Source organism: Erythranthe guttata, chromosome 4, assembly GCF_056151865.1.
Source record: "Erythranthe guttata isolate IM_541 chromosome 4, IM_541, whole genome shotgun sequence".
Classification (NCBI taxonomy): domain Eukaryota; kingdom Viridiplantae; phylum Streptophyta; class Magnoliopsida; order Lamiales; family Phrymaceae; genus Erythranthe; species Erythranthe guttata.
This window is the reverse complement of record NC_142536.1, coordinates 8,715,636-8,738,600: the sequence shown is the minus strand read 5'-3', so window position 1 is coordinate 8,738,600 and position 22,965 is coordinate 8,715,636. Positions and strand designations below refer to the sequence as shown.

At 32.3% G+C, this 22,965-nt stretch overlaps 2 long non-coding RNA genes across 2 annotated transcripts; both read left to right on the top strand.

The window, feature by feature from the left end:
• The first annotated feature begins 2,095 nt into the window (after positions 1-2,095).
• On the top strand, positions 2,096-3,168 carry LOC148771070 (uncharacterized). Its single transcript, XR_016031023.1, has 2 exons — positions 2,096-2,288; positions 2,723-3,168. It is a non-coding gene; the product is annotated as an uncharacterized LOC148771070 (long non-coding RNA).
• A 9,530-nt stretch (positions 3,169-12,698) lies between these two features.
• Positions 12,699-15,132, top strand: LOC148771069 (uncharacterized). The gene is made up of 4 exons (XR_016030832.1): positions 12,699-12,905; positions 13,027-13,164; positions 13,262-13,850; positions 14,443-15,132. It is a non-coding gene; the product is annotated as an uncharacterized LOC148771069 (long non-coding RNA).
• The last annotated feature ends 7,833 nt before the right edge of the window (positions 15,133-22,965 follow it).

Genomic DNA, 22,965 nt, shown 5'->3' with positions numbered 1-22,965 from the left:
ACAGGTCCGACGTCTCCGTTCAGAACCTGCTATTAAGAGAGCATTTAGGTCAAGTCCTTAAGGGCTACCCGAAGTGCATCACGTCTCCGTTTCCACACCCCGAGCTATGTTTTCCTAACTTCAAACAAGAAATCCTCTCTCGAGTTCATTCCTATTTAATATCAATCTGAGAGCTGATCAACACAATCAGAAGCATTTAATACAGGAAAACATAAACGAAATCAAAACACGACAAATAGATAGCAGAAATGACGATCGAAATCAATATATACAAGGCTTCATTGCCCTAGAAGAAAATGTTCTTAGTTCATAACAAACATAGTATCAAAAGAATATACAAAGGAAATGAAGAACAAAACGTAAAGAAATTGAGTAAGAAAAACCCAAGTCGGAACCCCCGTTGATGATTCCCGCGAAGAACTGTCGAAAACCGTAAAAAGTCGAAGAAGAAAAGAAGAGTGAGGGCTTGCTTCTATTTATAGTAAATTGCAAAGCTTCCTCAAGAAGCTTTGCTTTTTAAAATATCTGCCCTCGAAAATCGTGCCAGATCGCGATCCAATAAAGTCAGATCGCGATCTGGCTTCTTTAAAAAACGTGAACCGCCATCCCAGATCGCGATCCAGGAAGTGTGGATCGCGATCTGCCCCAAAATCACAATGCTACTGGAATTTGTCACCAGATCGCGATCCGACATTCCTGGATCGCGATCTGGGTCTGAACTTGCTTGCTACTGGAATTTGCATCCAGATCGCGATCCGACATTCCTGGATCGCGATCTGGGTCTTGATGACCACTTTCTCGGCTTGAAAAATCGGTTTCGCTTCCAAATGGCTTTGACTTGGCAACAAAAGCTAACAAAACCTAAAAAAGGAAATAAAACAAGAAACGCAATAATATATACAAATAAAGCCGAAACTCGGACGAACGAAGACCAAAACTCGAAGATTTGATAAGCAAAAATCGTGCAAAACGAACACTTATCAATTACTTTAATGTCATAGTGAATTTTACGGTAATATTATAGTGGTTTTCGATAATTTCATAGTGGTTTTCGAAAATATACAGAGTGGTTTTCATAGTGGTTTCGAAAACATCTCAATAGGAGTTATCTCGAGAGAATCGTAGATGTATGAACATGTTTGGTTATACATAGTGGAATTAATTACATGCACATAGTGATTTCAGTAATTATAGAATGATTTTCATTGATTATAGAGTGAATTTTCGTAATGAAATTCGTTAATTATACAGTGGTTTTCGTTAATTACAGAGTGATTTTCGTTAATTACATAGTGATTTTAATTAGTTTTTGTTAATTGATAAGTTTTTAGTGAATTTAATAATGAAATTTGTTAATTATCTAGCGATTTTCATTAATTACAGAGCGATTTTTATTAATTATAGAGTGGGATTACGTTAATATAAATGTGAATTATGCTTATTTTATAGGACTTTTTACTTTAATGTTATAGTGGTTTTCGGCAAATTTAGTGATTTTCGATGAGTATGTAGTGGATTTCATTTTTTTTTAAATATGAACCATTTAAAAAAGTAAAATAAAAAAAAAACAATTTTTGTTTTAAATTGATATAAAAAACCATTTAAAAAAAGGGAAAATTTGACAAAACCCCCTCATCACATGAGTGCAATTACAATGAACCCAAATTTATTTCTTATTTTTAAAATAAATCCAAAATATCTTTTATTAATAAAACTTAATTAAGTATCACAATTATACACTTAGGTCCCGTTTGGTTGCCAAGATAAGCCATGATTAACTAAATAGTAGGACTTAATTTGATGTTTGGTATCCTCAATAACTTGCCGGGTCGACCCGCCAAAATTAAATAATCATGGCTTATCTTGCCTTATCTTAGCTTATCTTGCCTCTTAATGAGTTTTTTTTGTTGGACCTTTCAAACTCCAATAAAATAATGGGGTCTCATTAGATTATTTAATCTTATCTTGGCTAATCTTATCTTGCCAACCAAACGGGGCCTTACCTTATTATAATAACGTATCTTATGGTTGAATATAAATATGCTTTGCTCCTTTAATATCACGTTCTCAATCACACGCACAAATCTCGTTCCTTGAACATAAATAAAAATTTATTTCTTTTTTCTCTCCCCTGTTTCTTCTCTCCCCACAGGCGCCGCCCCATCCTCCACCCGTCGCCGCCCCATCCTCCACCACTGGCGCCGCCCCATCCCCACTGGCGCCGCCCCATCCCCTATTTCCTCTCTCTTTATCGTCCCCGGGCGATATCTATGTGGTGGTAGAAAAAGGTAATTTTTTTTCAATCATCTTTCAATGGTTTTAGGGTTTGTGGGGGACAATCCATATTCGATAACAATATTGTGAAAAAAGGCTATTAATTTTTATAAATTAATATTTTTCTAATGGCTTTTCTTTGATTCTTATTTCTAATTCTGCCATTTTTCAAACAATTGTTGCCGCAATAAATTCTCTTTGTTTCTTTCTTTTTCTAATTTTTTTTTTATAATTTTTTTTTGTCTCTTTTTATCTGGTAGAGGAAGGGCGACGTTTTCTTAATGGCTAATTAAAATTTAAAAGGGGTAATTACTAATTAATCTTTGATATAATATTTTTATTTTATTTTTGAGAAAATTATACTTGATTTACAAGAATTTCAGTTAATAAAAAGCCTTGGTTTTGAAAATTGCTTTTCATTTGTTAATTAATATTTTTTCTTGTTCAGATTTATACGGTGACCCTCGTCGGCCTTATTGGTGGTGGTGTACTGATCTTGGACTTTTTCCTGGATATAGTAGTGGCTTATGTTTCAAATAGTGGATTTTCGAATAGTGAATTTATGTTTTATTTAGTTGTGTTAGTAGTGGATTACGTATGTTTTTTAGTGGATTTCGATTAGTTTGTTGTTGATTATATTATTATTAAAGTGGATTACGTTAATTTTCGTAATTGTTCTTGCACTTTTTTCTTGGACATAGTAGTGGTTTACGTTTCAAATAGTGGATTTTCAAATAGTGGATTTGCGAATAGTGAATTTACGTTTTTTTTTTGGTTTTTTTATTTATTTATTGAGCTGTGTTAGTAGTGGATACGTATGTTTTTAGTGGATTTCGATAAGTTTGTTGTGGATTATGTTAATATTAAATTGAATTACGTTAATTTTATAGTAAATTTCGCGGTAATTTTATATGGTTTTCGATATATTTGTAGTGGTTTTCGATGAATATATAGTGGATTTTAGTTTTTGTTAATTTTATAGTAAATTTCACGGTAATTTTATAGTGGTTTTCGATAAATTTGTAATGGTTTTCAACGACTATATTGTGGATTTTAATTTTTGTAACCCGGGTGGAAAAAAATAAAATAGAAATTGAAATAAAAAAAAAATTAAAATAACATTGGGCTTAAAAACCATATTATGTAAAATTCGGTGGAAAAAACAAAACAAAACAAAATAAAAAAACTGAAATAAAATAAAATTAATATTTTGTTTTAAAATTGAAATTAAAAAATCATATTTTTTTCTGAAAAAAAAAACACTTGAAATAACGTGATAAATTTTAAGAGTTATTTTGGAGAGAGAGTATGATAAGGGCATTTAAGATAATTTGGGTCAAATGAGTTTATGTCACATATGAATTAATAAAATGGATTTATATTGAAGTGGAAATTCAACAAAGGGTGTTTGTCAAATAGCCCCTTAAAAAAAATTGATAAAACTTAATTACAAATGCCGATGGGAGATAATTGGGGAATGGTGTGGGGAAAAAATAGGGGGATTTGCATATCTACCAAAAATATAATGGATTTTTCAAAATAATAAAATATGGTAATTTTCAATAATATTAAATAGGGGCATTTTGGATAATTCCAGTCAATTGGACTTATAATAAAAATCAACTAAAAAACATGGATTTATCAAGAAGTCAAAATTCATTCAAGGGTGTTTGTCATATAACCCGAAAAAATCAATTTGAGTTTCTGTCTTATTTGGGATCAATGAACAAATACAGATTGGAATCTTTGATCCGTCCACATAGCACTCTACATAACTGTTATCTTTCGAGCTGCCTTTCCCCAGTGTCGCCTATTTCAATCATTAATTAATTAATTAATTATTAACACGCATACATCAATTATATATACTAAACCGTATTTGTTACAAGCTACGGAATTAAATTAAATAAAATTAACTAATTACCTGTGTGAGTTGGAGACCTATTTTACCGTCTCCAGGAACACAACTATAATATTCAGGAATCCCCCTTTTCACTTCAACACCTTCATTCAAATTAATATTATTAAAAACAAAATAAAAATAGAATAAATAAATAAAAGATCATTTAATTTATATGAAATAGATGAGAGAACAATTAGAAGTTCCTTACTCCAAAAAGACATATTGTATTGCTTTTGTGCAGTGTGGGAGGTAAGGGAATTAAGAGGCTATTTAAATACTCCAAAATCCTCTTCATCTTCAGTGTGGGTTTATTACATTCACGTACCCTCTTCTTCTAATTGTTAAAAGAAACCGTCAATATTATTTTATTCGCACATTCCCCCACTATTCAACTTTTTTTATACCAAATTACCCCATTGACACTCATTACTGAGGGACTTGTGTGCTAAAAAAAAGCATAGTGAGTGATTTTTTGATCATATTACGTTAAATATTTAAATGGTAATGTCTTAGAAGATTTTCTTTTAGCTTGTTTCTCCTCAACGTGATATTATTAAAGATAATTAAGTAATTTAAAATCTTGAAAAATAACAATACGTACATATATTTTTTTTTTCTGTTAACTTTTTGTTGTGTTTTTAGTCGATTACTTTAATTCAATATGAATTACGTAGATTTCGATAAGTTTGTAATGGATTACATCAATATTAATGTGCATTACTTTAATGTCATAGTGAATTTTACAGTAATTTTATAGTGGTTTTCGATAATTTCATAGTTGTTTTCGAAAATATACAGAGTGGTTTTCATAGTGGTTTCGAAAACATCTCAATAGGAGTTATCTCGAGAGAATCGTAGATGTATGAACATGTTTGGTTATACATAGTGGAATTAATTACATGCACATAGTGATTTCAGTAATTATAGAATGATTTTCATTGATTACAGAGTGAATTTTCGTAATGAAATTCGTTAATTATACAGCGATTTTCGTTAATTGCAGAGTGGTTTTCGTAAATTACACAGTGATTTTAATTAGTTTTTGTTAATTGATAAGTTTTTAGTGAATTTTAGAAATGAAATTTGTTAATTATCTAGTGATTTTCATTAATTACATAGCGATTTTTATTAATTACATAGTGGGATTACGTTAATATTAATGTGAATTATGCTTATTTTATAGTAATTTTTACTTTAATGTTAAAGTGATTTTCGACAAATTTAGTGGTTTTCGATGAGTATGTAGTGGATTTAATTTTTATTTTTTAAATATGAACCAAAAATATAATGGACTTTTCAAAATAATAAAATATGGTAATTTTCAATAACATTAAATAGGGGCATTTTGGATAATTCTAATCAATTGGACTTATAACAAAAATCAACTAAAAAACATGGATTTATCAAGAAGTCAAAATTCATTGATGGGTGTTTGTCATATAACCCCAAAAAATCAAATTGAGTTTCTGTCTTATTTGGGATCAATGAACTAATACAGATTGGAATCTTCGATCCGTCCACATAGCACTCTACAAAACTGTTATCTTTCAAGCTGCCTTTCCCCAGTGTCGCCTATTTAATTCATTAATTAATTAATTAATTATAAACACGCATACATCAATTATATATACTAAACCATATTTGTTACAAGCTACGAAATTTAATTAAATTGAATTAATTAATTACCTATGTGAGTTGGAGACCTGTTTTACCGTCTCCAGGAACACGACTATAATAGTCAGGAATCCCCCTTTTCACTTCAACACCTTCATTCAAATTAATATTATTAAAAACAAAATGAAAAATAGAATAAATAAATAAAAGATCATTTAATTTATATGAAATAGATGTGAGAACAATTAGAAGTTCCTTACTCCAAAAAGACATATTGTAATACTTTTGTGCAGTGTGGGAGGTAAGGGAATTAAGAGGCTATTTGAATACTCCAAAATCCTCTTCATCTTCACTGTGGGTTTATTACATTCACGTACCCTCTTCTTCTAATTGTTAAAAAAACCCTCAATACTATTTTATTCTCACATTCCCCCACTATTCAACTTTTTTTTTTTATAACAAATTACCCCATAGACACTCACTACTGAGGGACTTGTGTGCTAAAAAAAAGCATAGTAAGGGGTTTTTTGATCATATTACGTTAAATATTTAAATGGTAATGTCTTATAAGATTTTCTTTTAGCTTGTTTCTCCTCAACGTGATATTATTAAAGATAATTAAGTAATTAAAAATTTTGAAAAATAGCAATACGTACATATATATATATATATTTTTTCTGTTAACTTTTTGTGGTGTTTTTAGTCGATTACTTGAATTCGTTGTGAATTACGTAGATTTCGATAAGTTTGTAATGTATTACATCAATATTAATGTGCACTGCTTTATAGTCATAGTGAATTTTACGGTAATTTTATAGTGGTTTTCGATAATTTCATAGTGGTTTTCAAAAAGATACAGAGTGGTTTTCATAGTGGTTTCGAAAACATCTCAATAGAAGTTATCTCGAGAGAATCGTACATGTATGAACATGTTTGGTTATACATAGTGGAATTAATTACATGCACATAGTGATTTCTGTAATTATAGAATGATTTTCATTGATTACAGAGTGAATTTTCGTAATGAAATTCGTTAATTATACAGTGATTTTCGTTCATTGCAGAGTGATTTTTGTTACTTACATAGTGATTTTAATTAGTTTTTGTTAATTGATAAGTTTTTAGTGAATTTTAGTAATGAAATTTGTTAATTATCTAGTGATTTTCATTAATTACAGAGCGATTTTTATTAATTACATAGTGGGATTACGTTAAAATTAATGTGAATTATGCTAATTTTATAGTAATTTTTACATTAATCTTATAGTGGTTTTCGGCAAAATTAGTGGTTTTCGATGAGTATGTAGTGGATTTTTTCATTTTTTTTAAATATGAACCATTTAAAAAAGTGAAATAAAAAAAAAACCAATTTTTCTTTTAAATTGACATAAAAAGCCATTTAAAAAAATTGATAAAACTTAATTACAAATGCCGATGGGAGATAATTGGGGGATGGTGTGGGGAGAAAATATGGGGATTTGCATATCTACCAAAACTATATGGATTTTTCAAAATAATAAAATATGGTAATTTTCAATAATATTAAATAGGAGCATTTTGGATAATTCAGTCAATTGGACTTATAACAAAAATCAATTAAAAACATGGATTTATCAAGAAGTCGAAATTCATTGAGGGGTGTTTGTCATATAACCCCAAAAAATCAATTCGAGTTTCTGTCTTATTTGGGATCAATGAACAAATACAGATTGGAATCTTCGATCCGTCCACATAGCACTCTACATAACTGTTATCTTTAGAGCTGCCTTTTCCTAGTGTCGCCTATTTGATTCATTCATTAATTAATTAGTTATTAACACGCATACATCAATTATATATACTAAACCGTAGTTGTTACAAGCTACGGAATTAAATTAAACTAAATTAATAAATTACCCGTGTGAGTTGGAGACCTGTTTTACCGTCTCCAGGAACACAACTATAATATTCAAGAATCCCTTTTTCACTTCAACGCCTTCATTCAAATTAATATTATTAAAAACAAAATGAAAAATAGAATAAATAAATAAAAGATCATTTAATTTATATGAAATAGATGAGAGAACAATTAGAAGTTCCTTACTCTAGAAAGACATATTGTATTAATTTTGTGCAGTGTGGGAAGTAAGGGAATTAAGAGGATATTTAAATACCCCAAAATCCTCTTCATCTTCACTGTGGGTTTAGTACATTCACGTACCCTCTTCTTCTAAGTGTTAAAAAAACCCTCAATATTATTTTATTCTCACATTCCCCCACTATTCAACTTTTTTTATACCAAATTACCCCATAGACACTCACTACTGAGGGACTTGTGTGCTAAAAAAAAGAACAGTGAGGGGTTTTTTGATCATATTACGTTAAATATTTAAATGGTAATGTCTTATAAGATTTTCTTTTAGCTTGTTTTTCCTCAACGTGATATTATGAAAGATAATTAAGTAATTAAAAATCTTGAAAAATAGCAATAGGTACATATATATATTTTTTTTCTGTTAACTTTTTGTTGTGTTTTTAGTCGATTACTTTAATTCGTGGTGAATTACGTAGATTTCGTTAAGTTTGTAATGGATTACATCAATATTAATGTGCATTACTTTAATGTCATAGTGAATTTTACGGTAATTTTATAGTGGTTTTCGATAATTTCATAGTGGTTTTCGAAAATATACAGAGTGGTTTTCATAGTGGTTTCGAAAACATCTCAATAGGAGTTATCTCGAGAGAATCGTAGATGTATGAACATGTTTGGTTATACGTAGTGGAATTAATTACATGCACATAGTGATTTCAGTAATTGTAGAATGATTTTCATTGATTACAGAGTGAATTTTCGTAATGAAATTCGTTAATTATACAGTGGTTTTCGTTAATTGCAGAGTGGTTCTCGTTACTTACATAGTGATTTTAATTAGTTTTTGTTAATTGATAAGTTTTTAGTGAATTTTAGTAATGAATTGTGTTAATTATCTAGTGATTTTTATTAATTACAGAGCGATTTTTATTAATTACAGAGTGGGATTACGTTAATATTAATGTGAATTATGCTCATTTTATAGTAATTTTTACTTTAATTTTATAGTGGTTTTCGGCAAATTTAGTGGTTTTCGATGAGTATGTAGAGGATTTCATTTTTTTTAAATATTAACCATTTAAAAAGTGAAATAAAAAAAAAACCAATTTTTCTTTTAAATTGACATAAAAAACCATTTAAAAAAAATTGATAAAACTTAATTACAAATGCCGATGGGAGATAATTGGGGGATGGTGTGGGGAGAAAATATGGGGATTTGCATATCTACCAAAAATATAATGAATTTTTCAAAATAATAAAATATGGTAATTTTCAATAATATTAAATAGGAGCATTTTGGATAATTCTAGTCAATTGGACTTATAACAAAAATCAATTAAAAAACATGGATTTATCAAGAAGTCGAAATTCATTGAGGGGTGTTTGTCATATAACCCCAAAAAATCAATTCGAGTTTCTGTCTTATTTGGGATCAATGAACAAATACAGATTGGAATCTTCGATCCGTCCACATAGCACTCTACATAATTGTTATCTTTAGAGCTGCCTTTTCCTAGTGTCGCCTATTTGATTCATTCATTAATTAATTAATTATCAACACGCATACATCAATTATATATACTAAACCGTATTTGTTACAAGCTACGAAATTAAATTAAATTAAATTAAATTAAATTAATTAATTACCTGTGTGAGTTGGAGACCTGTTTTACTGTCTCCAGGAACACAACTATAATATTCAGGAATCCCCCTTTTCACTTCAACACCTTCATTCAAATTAATATTATTAAAAACAAAATGAAAAATAGAATAAATAAATAAAAGATCATTTAATTTATATGAAATAGATGAGAGAACAATCAGAAGTTCCTTACTCCAGAAAGACATATTGTATTACTTTTGTGCAGTGTGGGAGGTAAGGGAATTAAGAGGCTATTTAAATACTCCGAAATCCTCTTCATCTTCACTGTGGGTTTATTACATTCACGTACCATACTCAACCAGGGAGTTCTTTCAACTTTCTGACATTCCTCGAAGCATTTAGAAAGTTTGGTACTACACTCGAATGAATCCCATATTATCGCTATGATTGAGAGGGTGAAGATTATATTAGCTAGATTGTTATAGTGATAGGTTTTTTTCTTTCTTTATTTAGATCTTTATTTCCTCCTTGTTGGAGGCTTTGGATTGTAATAGGATAAATAGATATTTATCTTTTCAAATATTTATTTCTTATCTCTTAGGGGTACTGTTTCCGTTGTGTAGGCTCACGAGGGTTTTAACGAGGCCTCATGCAACTCTGTTTCTAAAATAAATATTTTTTTGGCAAAAAAAAAAAGAAAGAAAAGAAAAACTATTTTATTTTCAAGTGTTTTAAGAATTTATTATATAATAATACTAGGATGAACGTATTGAAAAAGGAAGATGGATATGGCACCTTTCTAAGGTATTTGACTAGCAAACACCACGATAAAACTCAAACATAACTCCAGACTAATTCTTCATATGAAGGTAATGATTCTCTACTCTTTAGATTTTAAAAAGAAATAGAAAGAGAAGAACGGGCTAGGGTTCTTGGATTATGATCACTTTCATTTAGTTGGGTTGATAATGATTGATGCCAATAGGTCGTTTTAAAAATATGCATGGGCCTATTTTTTCTCGACAACCAAAAACTACTACTTGCACTACAAAAAACGTGGTTTATCGAATGCAAAGTTTCTTTTCAAATACAAAGTTTCTCTTTGTTATGATATTTGGTGTGGTCACTGGCATCGTAATGACTATATAAGTGTCAAATTTCATTGATTAATCGTGCATGGAAACTTGAGAACAAGTTAATTGGTTTTCCTGTTATGAATAATAGTCATAATGTTGTTGAAATTGCTCAAGCACTCGGTGATGTTTTAGATGCAAGTGCCAATACTGCTCGTATCCCTAAACTTATAGATGCATGTAAACCATCATGTGGTGGAAAAAAATCCATATTAGATGCACATGTCACATTTTTAATTTATGTGTGAAAGATAGTTTACGAATGTTAGACACACATATTTCTAAAATTAGATTATATGTTAGTTATATATGACGACAGAGGGCAATGGCATCAGTTTTATCAAGCTAACAACCGAAACACAATTACATATTATAGATATGTTCCAACTCGTTGTAACTCATCATAAGAGTTTATTGCAAATACCACCCCTGTGAAATCGCGAATTGGCAAATAACCCCCTGTGAAAAAAAATTCACTCATGCCTCCCCGCGTAACCTATTTTGAAGCACACTGCACCCATTAGCATTTTGTCTGTTGACCAAAGGTCAAAAGACAAAAAAAGCCCCGGGTTTTTTTGCAATTAGAAAAGCAATAGTGTTTTAATGAATAAAATACAAAATAAAATATATATTAATATAATAATAATTAAAAAAAAAAAAAAAAGGAAAATTTTATAAACAAATATATTATTAAATACAAAAACATATACGTTAATAAAAAAAAGGGTTAATATGCTATGAGCCCCTCAAACGAAACCGAATTTGAACTAAATGACAAGTTCAAATTCATTTTTTTAATTAAATCCTTAATTTCAAATAATATATGGGCCACATCCCTAATTTTTTTTATCCCTATATTACCCTTATACCCTAAATTATATAACCTACATATATTACGTTTCTCCAATTCAGATTTATTTCGTTTTTTGGTTTCTCTCACGTTCTCTCTCTTCCTCCCTCTCTCACACGATCTGTGTATCTTCAATTCCGTCTCTCTCTCTCTCTCTCTCTCTCTCTCTCTCTCTCTCTCTCTCTCTCTCTCTCTCTCTCTCTCTCTCTCTCTCTCTCTCTCTCTCCATCCCCACACACCTCTCTTGTTAATTAATTCAGTAGTAACCGAGCCAAGCCAGGGGTTGTGGTGGAAAGGGCGGCGGCGGGGGCTGTGGTGGAGAAGGAGGCGGCGGCGGGGGCTGTGGTGGAGAAGGAGGCGGCAGCGGCGGGCTGTGGTCGAGGCGGCGGGATGTGGTGGTTAAGATGGCGGAGAGGGGTTGTGGTATTTGAGACGGCGGCGGGGGCTATGGTGGTTGATTCGGGATCGGCGATTGTGGTGGTCTAGGCGGCGGGCTGTGGTGGTCGGGATGCGGCGGGGCTGTGGAGGAGGACACGGCGGCCGCGGGCTGTGGTGGTCAAGCCGGCGGGCTCTGATGGTCGAGATGGCGGCGAGGGGTTGTTGTGGTTGTGGCGGGGGATGTGGTTAATTATGGTGGAGATTTGATCTTGATCTTCAAGAGATTTTGTTTGATGTAGGTTCAAAATCGTAAATCTGGTTTTCTCCCAAAGTTCGTAGGTGACTATGATTGCGATGAATGCAGACGTTGGCGGCTAGGGTTTGACGGCTAGGGTTGACGAGGATTGTGTGTTTGTTGGCTGCTAGGGTTTGGTAGTACACCATAGTAGACCATAGTGGACCGTAGTATACCACAGTCTACTATAATATTACAACAAATAAAAATATTAATATATATATATATATATATATATATATATATATATATATATATATATATATTATATATATATATATATATATATATATATATTAAGTATATATATATATATCGATCGCCCCTAAATCCCGCCCCCCCATTTATTTTACCTTTTCTTTCCGCCTGTTTATTCGTCAAACGGCGTCGTACCTCCCCCACCTCCCAATCAGCAGCGTGAATTCTTTTCTTTTCCATTTATTTCTCCACTTTAAATCTTCCTGCTTGACCTGCTTCCTTTTTCTTTCTTTTCACTTTATTTTTAACCTAAAAATCCAGAAACAGAAACGGCGTTACCTCTTCTCCTCCGCCAGACCTTTCTTTTCTTTTTTCCTTTCTTTTTTTCAATTTTTTTACCCGCTGAAAATCTTCATCGGCGGCTACACCATGTGCCTCCAAACGACGCCGCTTCAAATCCGTCGTCCTCCTTCGCTTCTTCTGTAGAATTTTTTCTTTTATATTTTCTCCCTCCCCGAGCGCAGAGGTCAATTGCTGTAGCAGATTTCTTATACGTCGATTGACAAAACTCACACAGTGGGAGGTGAGGCATGAATAAAAGAAAAGATTTTCAGGCTAATTCATTCATTGGGTCTTATATTCAATTGAATTTTTATTTTCTCCACAAATGATGAAATATTAAACTGAAATTATCTTCCTTGTAGAATGGGCAACTCCAAAGTAATGTTGGAGTTATTCCGAGCGTAGCCCAACAAATTTTCGACACTTTTAAAAGAGACAGAGTGACAAGTGACATTCTTGGAGCTGTAATGAGGAACTGCAGTTACGTTTCCTTGATATTTGTAAGTTCTCTTTACCTATTGATTTGGTGTTCATGACGAGAAACATGTAGTTAGTAATCTTCATTTGGTGTGGGTCTAATTGTTTGTATCTCTGTAGTTGTTGAAGTGTTTGGCATGAAAGCTACATTATGGGATTTGTAGTGGTGGATGCTCCTCCTCCGTCGGTCGCTCCTTCGCACCGCACTACAGTGGTGGATGCTCCTCCTCCTGCTTTTCTTTTTGTTTTTTTTCGTTGCCAAAACAGAGTCTTACGACCAGATAAACCTCCACAGCAAACGGCAAACGAAGACAGGAGACGGCCATCAAACAACGAATTATTCGAACTCGTGACTGCAAGGTTGGCGGCGGCGGCAGTCGGAGTACACGTTCATGCCGCCTCCTTCTTCAATCTCCGACACCACCACAAACAACTTCTCTTCCGGCCTACCATCTCGTCAAATCAGAATTCCCGCCTCCTATTTCTTTTATGTCTTTCTTTTCGTCAAAAATCCCGCCGTCCGGCCCGATGAGTGTCGGCTCTACTCCTGAAACCTTGATTTAAATTCTGCATAAACAAAGGTGAAAAATAAAGATCGAAGAAGAAGAAATAAATTTGATTAAAATGTTGTCTTTGGGTACGTCAAAAGGGATTTTGGAGACGATTTCGTTTCGATTTCTTCGCTTGCTGCTGGAGTCTTATGGACACTGTAAGTTTATTCCTATAGGTTTTATTTATTTATTTTATTTATTTATTTATAAAGTGTGTATGGTTATTTCATTTAATGTGAAAAGAAAACGTTCCATTGGATAGACACACCCTTTTGAATTTTACGAAAATCAATGTTTAGAAATAGTTTGGGCTGCATAGTTAACTTGACCTTCATTTTTTATCATTGCACATGTTTATTTGGGGATTTTATGTGTGTGTCTGTGGAGGTCAATTTGTGAAAATTGCAATAGCAGAATTCTGGGAGAAAAATTATTGAAATAGATACACTGGGGGTAAGATACCAAATCGAAAATTTCTTAGAATAACCTAATAAAAAAAAATTGCATGAAAGAAATTAATAATTTTAGGGTGCAATAAATCTTGTTCATCATTACATTCTATTAACAATGCAAGATAATTTTTGGGCAGGCTTTAATGTTGAAGCATTTGAAATTGTTATGCAATTTTATTTCACTCCCTTGTGAGTTCGATATCTGCACTTCTAATAGCCGTCAAACCTTTTGGCCTAACCTCTATTATTTGTGGATTTTTTTTTTTTTTTGCCTTCCACATTTCTGTCGACTGTCTAGGGATTCAGCTGTGCTTATCTGTTGCAAAATCGCTCGACGTTCGAAGACACTGAGGACACTTGAGTGTGACAGTGATCGTCTCCTCTCACCTCTGATATCTCTGCTGAATCTGCCGCCATCTCTCTGTTAAACCTCCTACACCACCGTCCAGTCGGCCGTTGACCAGGAGAGGCGCTCAAGAAGGGCCTGCCCGCTTTAGCCGGCAACGGCACTGATGCTGCCGCTTTTTGTATAGCAAAACAACTGTGCTTTTTTAATGCATTTCGTCTGAATTTTTCTTACCCTGAATTTTGTGATTTCCGACAAAAGCGACCGGAATGAGAGCGATACGAAATAAGCATTGGCCGAGGTGTGTGGCCTCAAAACTGATTGGACCACAAGAAAGCCGACTCATAACTGTTTGAACCTAATTTTTTTCATAATTCTCGTATTTAGTTCGATGTTAAAAACATTAAAAGTAAATTATGCCAATTTACATGTCTATGGCTCCGTGAAATCGAAAAAATGCCCTTTAAGGGCAGGCCCCGTTGCTGGCGCCAATTCTTCGCATTGTGGGGATGCATATGGATGGCTTTTAGTGTCAATTTGTAAGAGCCAATTCGTTAAAAATAATCATGAATGTTTCTTTATTTGCTTTTGTGCATTACCAATGAGGTTTATAAATTACGGGAGTTCGATTGATGTTACAATTATTTGTTGAGAGATTATAAATGATGGAAAATTAGGTGCTCGGCTCTCTTTTCTAGCCAATTTTTTTTTCCGATTATTATTGAAAACCTGGTATGCTTTGAATTGTGTCTAAATAGCTTTCGTTTTGCTGCCACCTTAATTGATGAAATATAAGGTTCGTATGGCTCTATTTGTTGAGCAGTGATAGTGGTATATTGGATTGAAGAATTACATTGCATGAGACATTGAGAATGGACCCTCTTTGATGTAGAATAATAAATTGACTTTCCGCTTTATTTTACTTATTTTTAGGTTTGGGGATGTGGAAGTTTGAAATAATGAAGTCTTTGCTCAAATGTTCCAGAGGAATTTTGCAGGGAGATGTGTAAATGCCATCTGAATTTGTTGAATGCTATCCACGTTTGTGGCTACTTGCCACATGAAGTGATCAATCTTATCATGTAACGCTTAACCTATAGTTCTGTGATAAACATCTTATATCAATAAGTTTAATGTAATAAAAAACATCGATAAGGATGCTTCAGCGATGCCCTATGGCCACTCTCACCTCGTGTACAGTTAGTAAGGAACACTTGTTTGCTTGAATAAGTGTATTCTCTTTTTCTCAGTCCATCATCGTTCGTCGCATTGTACTTTGTTTAGCACTCAGATTGTATGCTCTACTTCTGTATAACATGTTCATTGTAAAATTCTATGAAATAATCGAAAACACAACATAAAAATTGGGCATGCACACCGCGCCTTGCGCGGTGCATCTAACTAGTATATATATATATATATAGATTGAATTAACAAAAACGAAAAACGAGTTTTGTTTTGTAATTTTCAATAATATTGTAGATATTTTTTTTTAATAATAGTGTAAAAACGATAGTACACCATAGTACAACATAGTACACCATAGTATACCATAGTATTTTTAAAATTTGCTGAATTATTTAACAAAAAAGAAGAAAAAAAACGTAAGTTTCAAAAAAATGCTATAAATAAGGAATTTTTTTTATATATAATAACGTAAAAAATGTAGAGTGAAAATTGAAAAAATAAAGATGAGTGAAAGGGCATTTTTGGAATGAATTTAATAAAGGATGTGAAGCAAATGTTTAGTTGAGCTTGTCATTTAGTTCTAATTAGTTTTGTCACCAGGGACCTATATCTTAAGATAAAAAAAAAAAAAAAAACTAAAACATATGTTAAATATTTTAATAATTATAAAAAATAAAAGAAGTCTGCATCTTCTTCTCCCTGCACACCCACACACAACCCCCCCACGACCACCGCCGGCTGCCTCCACCCCCAACCACTTCAATCCACCATTCGGCCCAAGTCGGAGCCTACCACCGCTGCTCGCCACCACATTTTCAGATCTTCTTCCAATTGAGGCATGCTGCGGCGGAGGTGTACGGCCATTGAACGGAGAAAATGGAGGCTCAGAAAATGATTTTTCTTCCACCATCTTCATCTTCGTGCGGCGACAGCAGTGGTCATCCTTGGAAGCTTAGGTTTCTTCGAAGTTTTTGGGCCATGATTGATCAAAATCCTCAGAGAATTGGAGATGGCCATGTTTGACAGGGGCGGCTTCTTGAGGAAGATGAGATGAATGAAGAACGGGAAAAAGGGGAAAGAAAAAAAAAAGAAAAAAGAACAAAAAAAAAAGGGCTAAATACAGTTTGCACCCTTAAAGTATAGGGGTGGTAACACTTACCCCTTTAAAGTTACAAATGTAACACTTACCCCCCTCATTAATGAATTTAAAGGTAAAACTTTGACTTTGATTGATGTGGCATTTTTTCTTCCCAAATTATCCTTCTAGCCATTATATAAATAATGAATATGTAATAATAAAAAATCGGCAACTTTGCAAAAACTTGATTTTATTATTTCAATATTGTAAATTTACGAATGAAAAAAATTGAATTTTAGTTTCATTTTTGTTTTACCTTGTTTTCATTTGTAGCTAATAAAAAGTTAACAATTATTCAAATTTTAATAATAATTTTATAGTTTATATAGTTATATTAATGCGTATATGACTCTAATATAATCATCCGACTTTTTACTTTGAGAATCACAAAATGTATTCAAAAGTTAATAAGAAATTATAATTTAAACGTCTAAATATTTAAATATTCTTTTTATTGAAATTTGTATTTAAGTAACTGAAATAAATTTTCAAATCAATAATTATTATAAAAAAAATTGGACGTTTAAGTCTTGAAATTATTTTTTTCTTGCAAATGTTTAACGTATTTTAAATATATTTTTTTAAATATTGAGATTTTTATTTATATTAGGGTCCATAGTAATTAAAATGTGGGGTTAAACATAAATCAAATTATTTTTTTAATAATTATTACATTTTATAAAATTTAGTTTTTGAAATATTATTGAAAATATATTATTATATATGCATTAATATAATAGCTAGAAGGACAATTTGGGAAGAAAAAATGCCACATCATTCAAAGTCAAAGTTTTATCATTAAATTCATTAATGAGGGGGGCAAGTGTTACATTTGTAACTTTAAGGGGGTAAGTGTTACCAGCCCTATACTTTAAGGGTGCAAACTGTATTTAGCCAAAAAAAAAAGCAAAGGGAAAGGAAAAAAGAGAGCCTTGGGGGCATTTCTGACAATTCACACATAAAAATGTAGCAAAAATCGCACTAACAGCGCGTGAGGGACACGATTTGTTCTTAGGGGGCTGGATGCTTTGACTTTGGTTACACATGGAGGCATGGGTGAGTTTTCACAGGGGTTATTTGCCAATTCGCGATTTCACAAGAGTGGTGTTTGCAATTAGCTATTCATCATAACATAGGCTTAAAACAAACTTTTGGGTTTTTTTTGCAAAAACCACCCATGTGTAATCTAAAATTGCTAAAAAAACTCTCGTGTTAAAAAAATTAGCAATAACCCCCCTATAAAAACTAGTCAAAGGCAACAAGGGCCTTGCTAGCTTATCGTGTGCTCCACACGCGGATTGTGCGACTGTGGGTGTATTTTTGACCCGAAAGGACCATAATGCCCTTTAAATTATAAATTTCAAAAATTACAGATTCACCCCAAAATTCAATATGGACCAAAATGAAGTTTAAAAAAAAAAATCAATTCAATCCTTAACATTTTCAAAAAAACCATCTTCTCCAAAAAAAAATAAAAAAATTCACTCAACCAGCTTCACACCGTCTCCGACGTCTTCGTCATCAGAAAACATCAATCTCGATTTCTACTCCGAAACGGCATCGTCGAGCCCACCTCCGACCCGCACTCGAACTCCGAAACGGCGTCGTTTGGAAGTCGGCAGCACAAAATAGATCTAAACCGGCTGCAATTCGTTCTCGGGTTCGAGGATTGACAGCTTACCTCTCAAACCTCGATTCTAAATTCTGTAAACCTTGATTCGTACATGAGTGAGGTCGACTCCAAAACCACCCTACCTCCCTCACGATGTCAAGATCCACCGCACACCGCCGCAATTAGAGACTGTTGATGCAACATTAGAGAGCTTTCATGGATAGTAGTTGTCTGGGTTTGGATTTGGATTGGGGGTGGGGTGGTTTGACGGGGAAGAGCAATTGTACAGTAATTTGATTTTTTTCTTATTTTTTTTTTCTTTTGATACCCTTTTTATTTTCTTTAGAGTTTTTTATTTTTGGGTTGGATATTTTTATTTTGTTTAATTTTTTATTCAGGTTAATTTTGTCACTTCCCTTAAATCAACAACAAAAAAACGAAATAAGGTGCAGTGTGCTATATAAAAGATAATATAAAGGGTTTTTTTGGCCATTCGATATTACACATGGGGTTTTATGCAATTAGCTCCAAACTTTTGAATAATAAACTTTTATGATGTTAATTTTTCACTTCGGAATTTCCTGCTCGAATTTATGTTTTACCTTCAGAATGGGATACATGCTTTCAAGGTTGTAATGTTTTGATTTTTGTTTTCCCGAAAGTACTGAGTTATTACTAATTATTATCCAACATCTCATTTATTCGAAAAAAAAAGTAATTTGGAAAAGATAATTAATTCGGCCAGGTAAACAGGGCTCGACAAATTAGTCGTTGTGGTTAATAGCAAGGTTGTAAAAAGCGGTAATCGGGTCGGAGGCGGTCAGGAGCCGACTCATGATTAATTGGTGTGGCGGTGATTAATCGGTGATAAATTGGAAATAAATTGGTTTTTAAAATTTAATATAATATATTTGTAGATATTATTTATATATACTCAAAACATAGATAAAAAGATATTTAAATATAATTATATCCCCATCATGTATATATCCTAATAACACAATAAAAGTTTAATAATAATAATAAGATCATAATACATAAATATCCTTATAAAATATAAATAAAAAGACAATTTTTTTTTGAATTTAGATACATTCCTGGCATATATCATTAATTCTTTAACAATAATAGTTAACATAAACAAAATAAAGCATAAACTCATATTTTTTTTTATTAAAATCCCAACTTTTATTATGAATTAAAAAAAAAAAAACCGATTTTTGACCGATTTTTGCCACCGAAGTTTGACCCGCCTTAAAGGTTTGACCGTCTCAGACCGCCTCGGACCGCCTAGAACCGCCTCGAACCGCCTCTAACCGCCTAAGACCGCCTCACAGGCAAAAATCCGATTTTTCAAACATTTACACTAAAATCATAAAGGTTTTCGACCGCATCCACCTCGGAGACCGATTAATCGGCCGCCTCGACAGATTTTTAAAACACTGGTTAATAGTCAACATATCTCGACCGTTAACTTTAAATGATTGATGATATCGACCATTAGAAAAAACAACTTGGACAGCCTACCTGTCGAATTGGGGTCAAACAAGCTGTTAGGCGACATTTTTTAAAATTTCAAGTTTTTTAATTACATAACACCCACCAAGTTGACCGGGTCAACTCCCCGGTTTGATTTTGTGAGTTGCGGGTTTGAGAAAGTACAACACGTACCCTAGCCTATATATACCGGCAGCCGGCCGGCATCGGGCGTGGTCAACACGGCAGGGCGGGCGAATGGCATGAGTGGGGTGATCAACATGCCGTATTTGGGCCGGTTCGGTCCGGTTTTGTTCAGGATACCACCAGTCCATTGGGCGTCTCATACTATACTGAGCAAATTTCGTAATCACTCTAGGTTATTATAAACTACAAAAATACCAACATGATTGGATAGTGAAATATATATAAAAAAAAAATCATATAAACCAAATAGTATTACTATTTGTGAAGGATGAATTTAATATAATTAAACTTTTATTTTCAATAATAAAAAAAAAGTTGTATTTTCATTAATAAGATTATATTCGTTAAAAGTCAAATTATATTTGTTTGAACCGAAATGTCAAATCTCATACTAAATTTACTGAATCATGCACACAACTTTAAAGTATTTTTCTCTCGAAATTCTTCCAAAACTCTTTTCTCTCTCCCTTCTCTTTATTACAAACTGTTTTCTTTTTTTTTTTTTTTTTTTTTTTTTTTTTTTTTTTTTTTGGCAAAATCACACAATCCGAACCCTTAAACTTCCAAATTCAATTGAACTACAAATATTCACAATTTTGAACTACAATGTGTTGTATCTTTACCTAATTTTTATTATTAATTAATTTTTGGGATAAAAGAAAACTGGGTGCAAACATTACAATATTTGAATTAAAGAAAATGAAAACTGAAGCCTAACCCCTAGCTTCAATTGTCAAAAACAAAAAAAAAAACCCTAGCTTCAAATTTGGATGTTGTCACTTACTGGCGAGTCCAGGAATTTACTACAGGGTGGGGTTAAATTTTGGGGATGGCGCCCCTGAAAAATATTTACCTTTTTTTTTTTGAATAAATTAGGAGGAGAAAAAAATTATGAATTTTTTTTGTTGCATATTTTGAATTTTGGGTGTGATTAAATAATAAAAATTGGATGAACGAAATAATAAAATTGAATGGAATAAATAATTATATAGGTATAATATAATGGAAGAATTAGTAATTGAGCGGGACAGGAGTCCACCCTACCATGGGATGGACTCGCCCCTGTTGTCACCCGCAACCTTTGGATGCGGCCAACTTTAACCTCGCATCGGACGGGGCTTGTAACCAGTTATGTTGTGTGTTATCTTTTTCTTAAAACAACCCCAAATCAACTGCAATTCGCCTCAAACAAAAAACTAATTATATAAAATTAGTGAAAAATAAAATATTACGTCCGCTATAGTTCAAATTTGTAGACAAAATTGTATTTGGGAGTCTAGGGTTTTGGAAGGTGGAATTTTGTGAAAAAGAAGGAAGAGGGGAAACATTTTATATGGATTTGAGAGAGAGAGGGAGAATTGGGCCTGTTTGATACCTCTAAAAGACCGCTGATTGACATCAATTTCAGATTCAGTCAGTGTTTTCTTTATTTAGAGTTTTTTTTTTGTAGACCTCTGAATCAAGTCATTAGGTGCATACCGATTCAGGTTAAACTACACAGCTTATTCATCCAGATGTCATGCTGAATGGTTATTAGATTGTTTTATCCCCACAAAAAAACGATATTACAACACTAGGGGTGGAAATCAGAATGAAATTTCCGAATTCCGCTAATTCCGATCCGAAAAATATCTGAATTTGGAATCGTATTTTTCATTCCGATTTCCGATTTCCAAAGTTCCAATTTCCGATTCGGCCGAATTTACTTGGAACATAATTGGAATTGTAGATAAAATTATTGGAAATTCCGATTTCCGATCCGATTTTAGTTCCGAATATTTTATGGTTTTTTGAAATATATAATATAATTTTATGATGTATTTTGGAACCCCAAAATATAACCTATGTTATATGTTATATGAAAAATATAAATACCGAATGGTAAAGTAAATTAAAACCGTCGAAAATATTAATTCATATCAAAAAATTTATGTTGCATTTTTTTCTTAAAAGAAAATCAATGTTTCAATTTGTTGTTCCTACATTTGTTTTTGTTGATTGCGTTTTGTCGAACTCTCTTGGATTTTTTTGCATCTTCTTGCAAAATTACAAAAATATAGAAAAATATTGTGAAAAAATTCCATTATTTCTGAATTTAACACAAGATATTATAACCCAATGTAATTTTCGAAACCCCGCCGATTCCGAGACATTCTGAAATCGGAATGAATTTGTGATTTTCATTTTTTTTGGAATGGAAATTGGAACTCGTTTTCTACTTCCAAAATAATTTGTAAATTTTGCAAAAAAGTCGTTTCTGATCCATTGCATCCGATTTCCACCCCTACAACACTTAACTCTCCTATCATTTACTTTTATTTTCCCTTTTAAATATATTATGTTTAATTCTATGTATTGGTTTAACTCTCAACGAATTTACCACTTTATGCTTGATATTTATAATGAAAGTCTTCAGAATAAAATTTACTTCATACGTACTTATTTTCACTAAATTAATATAATATAATAATTACTAGGTTTATTGTTACAATTATGTTTTAATGGGTTATATATAGTTATAATTTTGTTATTAAGTAAATAGTATTCATTATTTTGTTTGTAAATAAACTTATATGTTCAATAATTTGCAGGTTAATACCGTACAATTATACTATTCAGACATAATAAAATTTTCGGTTACCTAATAAACTTATAAATTCAACATTTAGTATTCAGATACGGCCTTAGCCATTTTGTCAGTGTATTCAGCATTCAGTATTCAGTGCTTAATTTTATCAAACAATTATTTTGATTATCTACGAGGAATCAAGAAATTTCAATACAGGATTTAACACCCATTTTTAAATTATTATCAAATTAAATATTCAACTATATTAATAATATTCCTTTTATG